Source organism: Carcharodon carcharias, chromosome 18 (genome assembly GCF_017639515.1).
Source record: "Carcharodon carcharias isolate sCarCar2 chromosome 18, sCarCar2.pri, whole genome shotgun sequence".
Taxonomy (NCBI): Eukaryota; Metazoa; Chordata; class Chondrichthyes; order Lamniformes; family Lamnidae; genus Carcharodon; species Carcharodon carcharias.
Window position 1 is genome coordinate 11958844 of NC_054484.1, and position 8926 is coordinate 11967769.

The 8926-nt window shown below is 45.7% G+C and overlaps 1 protein-coding gene across 1 annotated transcript in view; it reads right to left on the reverse strand.

The window, feature by feature from the left end:
* Nucleotides 1–6266, reverse strand: part of nrip1a (nuclear receptor interacting protein 1a) — a 113557-nt gene extending 107291 nt beyond the window's left edge. The window contains exon 1 of the mRNA XM_041211998.1: nucleotides 5831–6266. The gene's annotated coding sequence lies outside the window, so the exon portion shown is untranslated. The remainder of the gene's footprint in view (nucleotides 1–5830) is intronic.
* Between the last annotated feature and the right edge of the window lie 2660 nt (nucleotides 6267–8926).

Here is an 8926-nt window from a genome sequence, read left to right on the forward strand (position 1 = left end):
TCATTTAAGCAGCAAATTGAACATAGAAATACATCCCAAGGCACTTTGTTGGAGCATAAACAGATTAAAATGGAGGCCAAGTTAAAGAAGGAGATAGGTGATCAAATAGATTTAAGGAGAGTCCTAAAGGATGAGAGGGAGGTGAAAGAGTTACGGGAGAGAACTACAGAGCTTAGGGCCTAGACATCTGAAGTCATTGCCTCTAATTTTGGGATGAGGGGGCTGGAGGGCACAGAAGTGGTCAGAGATAGAGAATGAAGGAAGGAAGGGAAAAAGACTTACATTTATATAGCACCTTTCATGACCTTTGGAAGTCCCAATGCACTTTACAGCCACTGAGATACTTTTGAAGTGGAGTCATTGTTGTAATGTAGGAAATAGGGCAGCCAATTTACACACAGCAAGCTCCCATGCACAGCAATGTGATAATTACCACATAATCTGTTTTAATATTGATTGAGGCATAAATATGGGTCAGGACACAAGGGAAAACTCCCCTGCTCTTCTTTGAAATAGTGCCATGGGATCATTTACGTCCACTCAAGAAGGCAAACAGTTTAATACCTCAACCAAAGCCAGGACTGCTAACAATGTAGCACTACCTCGGCACCGCAATGTCAGCCCACAATTTTGTGCACAAGTTCAGGAGGGGGACTTGAATCAACAACCATCTGTCTCAGAGGCAGGGGGAATACCCAATCAGCCACAGGAGGATGGAGAAGTTGGTAGTGAGGATCAGGGGGAGCGAAGAGTTGTGGGGCTGGAACAAGTTACAGAGATAGGGATGGGGTGAGACTACAGGGGGATTTGAAGATTAGGATGAGAATTTTAAATTTGGGTAATTGAGGGAATGGGAGCCAATGCTAGTCAGTAAGCATGGTGGAATAAATGACTAACTCAATTAATAGGCCCTTCCCCTTCAAGTAGGGGAGATGGTGGCATAGTGGTAGCATCATTAGAATAGTAATCTAGAGGCCTAGGCTGATGTTCTGGCAGCGAGGCTTCAAACCCCACCATGGCAATCTAGAAAAAAAATCTCGTACTGAAAGCTAGTCTCAGGAACTATGAAAGTAACATTGGTTGTCATTAAAACCCATCTGGTTCACTAATATCCCTTCGGGAGGAGAAATCTGCCATCCTTAACTGGTCTGGCCTACGTGTGACTCTCGGCCCACAGTAATGTGCTTGACTCTGAAATGGTTCAGCAAGCTATGGAGTTCAAGGGCAATTAGGGATGGGCAACAAATGCTGGCCTTGGCAGCAATACCCACATTCCATGAAAGAATTACATTTTTTTTTAAGAATCAGCCGTCTGGAGGTGATATTTCCTGCTGCCAGTGATCATAGGGACTGTGCCCAGCCAATCAGGGGAAACTGTCACAAATGGCACATCAGATCTGCAACATGAGAACCCTCTTCAATCAGAGGGTTGTGAATTTTGGAACTCTCTTATCAGTCGCCGGGTGTCTTCAAAACTGAGACTAATAGATGCTTGGGCAGGAAGGGATTTGGGGATAGGTCGGGAAAGTGGTGTGCAGGCTGAAAAACAGCCATGAATGGCAGAGAAAGCCTGGGAAGCCTTATAGCCCACTCCAGCTCCTCTTTCTTATGTTCGTACCTGGCTTCAACCCTGATTTCAGGATCTATCCATCCAATCAGGTCGAACCCTCACATTGGGAACCATAAAATGAAATGGCACATTGCATGACCTTTGAAAGATTTGGATTGTAGGCAGAAGGGAAGGTGAGGAGTGCCACAGATCGAAAGTGCAGAGAAAGACTGAGACGGAGGGGCTGGTGGCGAGATTGGTGTTGGCCCAAGCAATGACGAGGAAGGATGCTGTACTGAGAAGCTTAGCAAGCCCAAGAGAGGAAAGTGCCGAGGAGCAGAGTCCGTTCTGATATCGATAAAACAGAAGGTAAATATACTCGCCAAACACTTTGTTTTGCAAGTGTTGTAATTCATTTCACTTCACTTGTGACACCCAAATAGCGATCAATCCTACAACCTCCCATCAGCTCTTCATGCTTTCAGCCATAGCTTAATGACTAGCACGTTTCCACCCTGGACTCAGGACTGCACTGTCAAGTCCCATTACATACAGGCCAACAGCATCAGTACTGAGGGAGTGCAACACTGCTGGAAGTGCCATCTTTCAGCTGAGACGTTAAACAGAGGCCCTGTCTGCCCTCTGAGGTGACTGTAAAAGATCTCATGGCAATATTTTGAAGAAGAATAGGGGAGTTCCCCCCACTGGCCTGGTGAACATTAATCCCTCAATCAACATCACTAAAGCAGATTATCTGGTCATGATTGCAGCTTGTGGCAGCTTGCCCTGCACAAACTGGCTGTCGTGCTTCCTACAGTGTCTACATTTCAAAAGTATCTCCTTGGCTCTGATGTGCTTTGGGACGTCCTGAGATTGTGAAGGGTGCTATATAAATTCTTTTCACCTCCCTTAATCTTCCTTTCATTCCTAAAAGGTCAGTTCCAAAATTCTCTCCCTCCAACCACCCCTTGGGGTGCAGTTTCATATCCCCCTGGAGGTGGTGGTGGTGGTGTGGTGCAGTTCACTCAGGGAGTCCCAAGTTGCTGTGGCAACGGACACTTTTACATGCATGTTGCAGTCTGGAGCTATGGATAACAATGACAGAGACTCCAATTTCTTTCCTTCACATGACTGACCAGGAATCTCTCCCACTCTTACCCCTCGCCACTGCCGTGTGTTGGAAGGATTTACAAATCAATACTCAACCTGTTTGGTCATGCTACAAAGACATCTTCCATGACCATCATGTCTTGGGGGTGGGACTCGAACCCAAAGCTTCTAGCTCAGAGGCAGGGATGTCACCCACTGCACCAAAAGACTTTGTATCTCTCTGGTACCTTGCCTCAAATGGCCACACATAAGCCTATTCACAGATTTTTAGCAAGCTGATTAACCAAGGGAGGCGGGGGGGGGGCAGGAGAGGGGTGCAAGTGGGGGAGCACTGCCAAGACTGATCCCATCCTGGAACCAACATCGACACAACTACACCTTCCCAGTAAGGGACGCTGAGTAGCAATAAGGAGCAGGAACCTTGACTGAGTTTTCCCCTTTTTCCCAGCTTTAGAACACTCATACACAACCCTGACTAAGAACAGTTACCTCATCCCAGACCTTAAATCTACATGGCTGTGGAGGTCAACGCAATGATGTCAAGCACAGGCTGCTCCATGACATGAAACTAAATAAGCTGCTCATCACTGAAGCACTGGTGACAACACACAACTTAGCATGTATAGGCACAATTAGCTGTTTTACTGGACACATAATCCAGAGAATAGAAAATCAAATCCCACCGTTGCAAGTGAACTCTGGAAATAAAAAACTGGCGTTGGCAAAAATGGCCACAAAGCTGTTAGATTTGTTGTAAGAACACACTAACGTTCCTTTAGACGCCGACCTGGGCCTATATGTGACTCCAGACCCACACAAGCATAATATACCTGAGCTGCTTTCTTCAGTTTCCTAGCGAGGCGTCCAGTTATATTAAACCTTCAAGAGGAAGGCTCACCACCAGCTTCCTTAGAAAACTAGAGATGGGTAATAAGCGTCAGCAACACCCCACATCCCAAGAAAGAATAAATAAAAAAGAACCTCCCAGTTCGTGATAATGAAATACTTAGGGCAGTCCAAATATTGTATACGATAGTGAACATTCATCCAAGATTTCAACACATATAGCCACAAACAGAAATCAATAAGCGAACCATATAGGCCAGGGAAATTCTAAATTGGATTCTCTGTCTCTGCAAAATAAACTAGTCTTAACTAGAACTAGAGTAGGTTACTAAAATTGCCCTTGGTTTCCTGGGTTGGCAAGCAGAGAGACAAATCAGCCATGGTTCCTGCTCTTGAAGCTAATCCAGTGACACCCTGTGTGTGGCAGCCACTGGATGGGATAGAGCTTGGTCAAGATTACAGCAACTGAATTGATTATAGGGTCGTGTGAGGCAGGAAGTCTGCTTCAAGACACTTCAAGAGCTAAAGCAGATGAGAAAAGGAGATATCCACAGTTAAAAGGATTACTTTCAAGCAATGCCTGAATTTTAAAATTCTCATCCTTGTTTTCAAATCCTCCCATGGCCTCGTCGCCACCCCCCCCTCCCTATCTCTGTAACCTCCTCCAGCCCCACAACCCTCTGAGAACTCCACGTTCTTCCAATGCTGGCCTCTTGTGTTCCTCCCACCCACTTCTCTCCACCACTGGCGGCCGTGCTTTCAGCTGCCTGGGCCCTAAGCTCTGGAATTCCCTCCCTAAACCTCTCCACCTCTACCTCTCCTTGTTAAGATCTACCTCTTTGGCCAAGCTTTTGATCATGTGCCCTCACATTTTTGCATGTGGCATTTCTCAGGGTCAAATCGTGTCTGTTAACACTCTCGCGAAATGCCTTGGTATGTTTACTACAGTAAAGGCGCTATATAAATGCAAGTTGTTGTTGATTTGAAGAGGCCTCTGAAAGGTGACGTGGGGTGGGGGGGGGGTGGGGGGGGGGGTGGGTCGGGGGGGAGGTGTGGAGTGGGGAAAGCAGTGAGGGAAGGGCTTCCAGGGAGTCAGGCCAAGATGCCAGGGGGCTCTGCCACTGAGGAGATAGGGGAAGTTCTGGTGCCCCCCTCTGTAATGCAACTGACAACAGACTCCTAGTGGTTAAGGCTCATGGAGAGCAACTAGGACCTGGGTGGAACTGGAACCTTTTTTTTTTGGGGGGGGGGGGGGGGGTGGCTGGGGGGAGGAACGGTCAGTGTCATTAGCTGAGATGGGGGAGGGAGGGGAGCGGCGAACAGGATAAACAGAAAACAAAATGCAAGCAAAATGCAGACTATTGGACCCAGAATGTATAGATATATATAATATACATATATATATATATATATATAAACATTAAATTAACCACACAAACAATCAATAGCCTGCGGCTAATGTAATTCAAATGATTCGCCCTGTAGCCTCAGTGCATTGACCACTGACCACACAGAACCAACTTGAGAGCAGCAGGTTAAAAACTCCTGTTCACAAATTTTCCCAGTCACCAGCCACCCCTTTTAAAATGGATATTATGAAGGACGTTTTTGGTAAATAAAAATGATTATAACCCTGAACACTGTCAACTCCCCGACGTACTGTAATAGCCCCCTCTCCCAAGGCTGCGAGGGAGAAAACAGTACAGAAAGGCCTGAATATTAAAATATGATATATAAATATATACACACACACAGACACACACACACACACAACACACAACACAAACCAGCTGCCTGAGGGATTGCGATGTTAACCCTTTCGCCACGCATTTTAAAAATAATTTTAAAAAAATAGGCAGAGGATAAGGAAGGAAGCCCTTTTCCTTTAAAAAAAAAACAAACAAGCAACAAAATGCATCCTCTGATTTCTCTTCCAGGTTTCAGTGGGGGGGGGGGGGGGGGGGTTATTTCAGACGAAGGCAGATGGTTTGATTGAAAGAGGGCCTCTCTTCTGCGAGGGTGGGAAGGGAGGGGGGGAGGAGGTGTTCGAGGGAATGTATGGAATCGAGTGAGGATCCCAGGACAGAAACATGAAGGGGTCTGGGAGCCTGACCAGCATCTGTTCAATTTCACCAGACTGAAACTGAATTCTTATTGGCCACGCGCCCCCATCACCACCTCCCCCCCCCCCCCCCCCCCACCCCCCCCCCCCCCCCCCCACTCCACTGTTAATGTTAATATTTTTGGGGGGGAAAAACAAGAGATACAACATACACAATTTTATAAATCTATTACATACGTAATGGACGACAGATTTCCCCTTACCTGATTTCCCCCTCTTACACAGACACACACAACAGCTCCGGAAATCCCGTCAGCGTGTGAAGAAACGCTGCAGTTTTTAATGGTTACACACACACAAAAAAAAAGATGGAATGTATCATGTTGCTGTTGCTGTTGTTGCTGCTGCCGCCTGGTTTGATTCCGTATTTGCGAGCGATGTATCCGAGCTCAGCTTCAGGAATACAAAGTAACCGGGTGTAATGTGTCCTCTGTTAGCGCCCGCGATCCAACGTGAAAAGAGAAACGGTCAAAGCAAGGTCTTATCCAGAAAAAAATATATATATATATATAATTATTAATAAATTTAATGGTAGGTTTGGAAATGATTGCCTTAACGAGGTGCACTGCCTCTCTCTCCCTGTCTCTCACACACCAACACAAACCTTCCTCAGTCAGGCCACATGGAGAATGAGGCAGTCGAGCCCGACTTAAAGCTTAGGCACCTCCCAGATGAAGACATGTAGAAAAACACACACACACACACACACACGACACACTACAGGCTAAAAGCTCCACCAGTCAACACTAGCAAACTCTGGGATTAGGCTGCCCTACAGAGACTGGAACACACAATATTTAACCCCTTGTGGTTATACCCCAGCCAGTCTCGCTGACATTATGAAGGCTTGCTAAAATATTTCTGAGCAAACATTTTTCCCCTCCCCTCCCTCTCTCTCTCATTTTATTCAGACTGCTTATGATCCTTTGTTCCCCCTCCCTTCGCCCCCTCCAGTTCCAAGTACGAAAGAGGTTGCGTTTATATAACACCTGAGATGACCTTAGGGCATCCCAAAAGCACTTTGCCAATGAACTATTTTCGAAGTGTAGACTCACTGCTGTAAGATAGAAATTGTCGCACACAAAAAAAAAGCCAGGGGAGGGGAGGAGAAATAAAAATAGAAAATTCTGGAAATGCTCAGCAGGTCGGGCAACATCTGTGGAGGGAGAAAGAGAGTTAATGTTTCCGTTCTAATGAGAGGTCTGTTGGAAGAGTTTCTCTCTCCACAGATGCTGTCAGACCTGCTGAACATTTCCAGAATTTTCTATTTTTATTTCAGATTCCCAGCATCTGCAGTGTTTTGCTTTAGGAGATGAGGTGAATATTTTCTTACACAGCGAGCTGTCACGACTCGGAGAGCATTGCCCAAAAGGCTGGCATAACCTCAGGGCTTTGTGACAAGACGGCATTTTCTTTATAATTATGTATTTTATGGTCACAGTTAATCTATAATGGAGTCAGCTGTGGTTCAGTGACTGGCACTCTCACTCTGAGTCAGAAGGTTATGGAGTCAGGTCCCACCCCACATCTATAAGCACAAACTCTAGGCTGATGGTCAAAGTGCAGTACTGACGGAGTGCTGCACGGTTGGAGGTACCATCATATGGCAGAGGCATTGAACTGAGGTCCTGTATTCCCTCAGCGGACTTCTCCCAGGTGTCCGAGTATTTATTTCTCAACCAGCATCACTAAAACCAGATGATCTGGTCATTATCACACTGCTGTTTATGGGAGCTTCCTGTGCACTAACTGGCTGCCATGTCCCCTACATTTCAACAGTGACTGCATATCAAAAACACTACACTGGTTGCAAAATGCTTTGGGATATCCTAGTCTTGTGAAAGGTGCTACAGAAATAAGAGTTCTATCCTTTTTTAAACACAGTAGTTAGCTCAATGTTGAACAAGGTGGGGTCGTTCGCATGGTGGTAATGCTACTGGGGTTTGTAATCCAAAAGCCCAGACAAATGCTCTAGAGACTTGAATTCAAATCCCACCAAGGTAGTTGGTAGAATTTAAGTTCAACTATTTAATGACTCATGAATAAAATCCTTATCTCATTAATGATGATCATGAATCTAGCTGATTGTTGTAAAAACCTGACTGGTTCACTGATGCCCTTTAGGGGAGGAAATCTGCCATCCTTACCTGGTCTGGCCTACATGTGACTCCAGACCTACAATAACGTCATTGACTCTTAACTGCCCTTGGAAAAGGCCGACTAGCCAATCAGCACAAGGGTATAAGAAGGTAAGAAATAGGAGCAGGAGTAGGCCATTTCGACCCTTCAGCCTGGTCCACCATTCAATAAGACCAAGGATGATCTGACTGTGGTGTCAACTCCAGTTCTCCTCCTGAGCCCTCAATCGCTTAACTCCCTTGTCAGTTAAAAATCTCTCTAGCTTAGCCTTGAATATTTTCAATGACACAGCCTCCACTGCTCTCTGGGGGTAGAGAATTCCAAACACTGATGACTCTCTGAGAGAATAGAAATGCTGGCCTTGCCAGTGACACCAACATTCCAAGAAAGAATTTTTTTTTAAATGTGACACTGACCTACAACGCTGTGTTTCTCTGCTCCATAGATTTGGGATAGGACTGTTTTGGCCACTGCCCAGTTTCCTGGGAAGGATCATTTGACTTTTATCATATTCACTCATGGGATGTGGGCATCCCTAAGGGCCCTTGTTCAGAGGGTATTTTAAGAATCAACTACATTTCTGTGGAAAACAAAAACAGAATTACCTGGAAAAACTCAGCTGGTTTGGCAGCATCGGCGGAGAAGAAAAGAGTTGACGTTTCAAGTCCTCATGACCCTTCGACAAAACTTCTAGTTCCAGCATCTGCAGTTTTTTTGTTTTTTTACATTTCTGTGGATCTGGACCCACAGTAGGCCAGACAAGGTAAGGATGGCACATGTACTTCCCTAAAGGACATTGACGAGCCAGATGGGTTTTTGCAACAGTTTCATGGTCATCACTAGACTTTTAATTCCAGGTTTTTTTATTGAATTCAAATTCCACCATCTATGATGGTGGGATTCAAACCCAGGTCCCTAGAGTCATTAGCCTAGATTAACCAAATCCAGTGATTAAGCCACTACGCCACCACCACCCCTAACTCACGGTGTGTTTCCAGTGGGATTCTGGCCAGTGGTGGAAACTCGCTAGTGGCCTCCCCGGAATACCTGGGCACAAGATTGCCAACCCTCCAGGATTGCCTCGGGATCCTCCAGGAATTTAGGATTCAGAATTTTGGTTTAGAAGAGTCTGCTTGCTTTCCAATTGGCAGTGGTGCGAA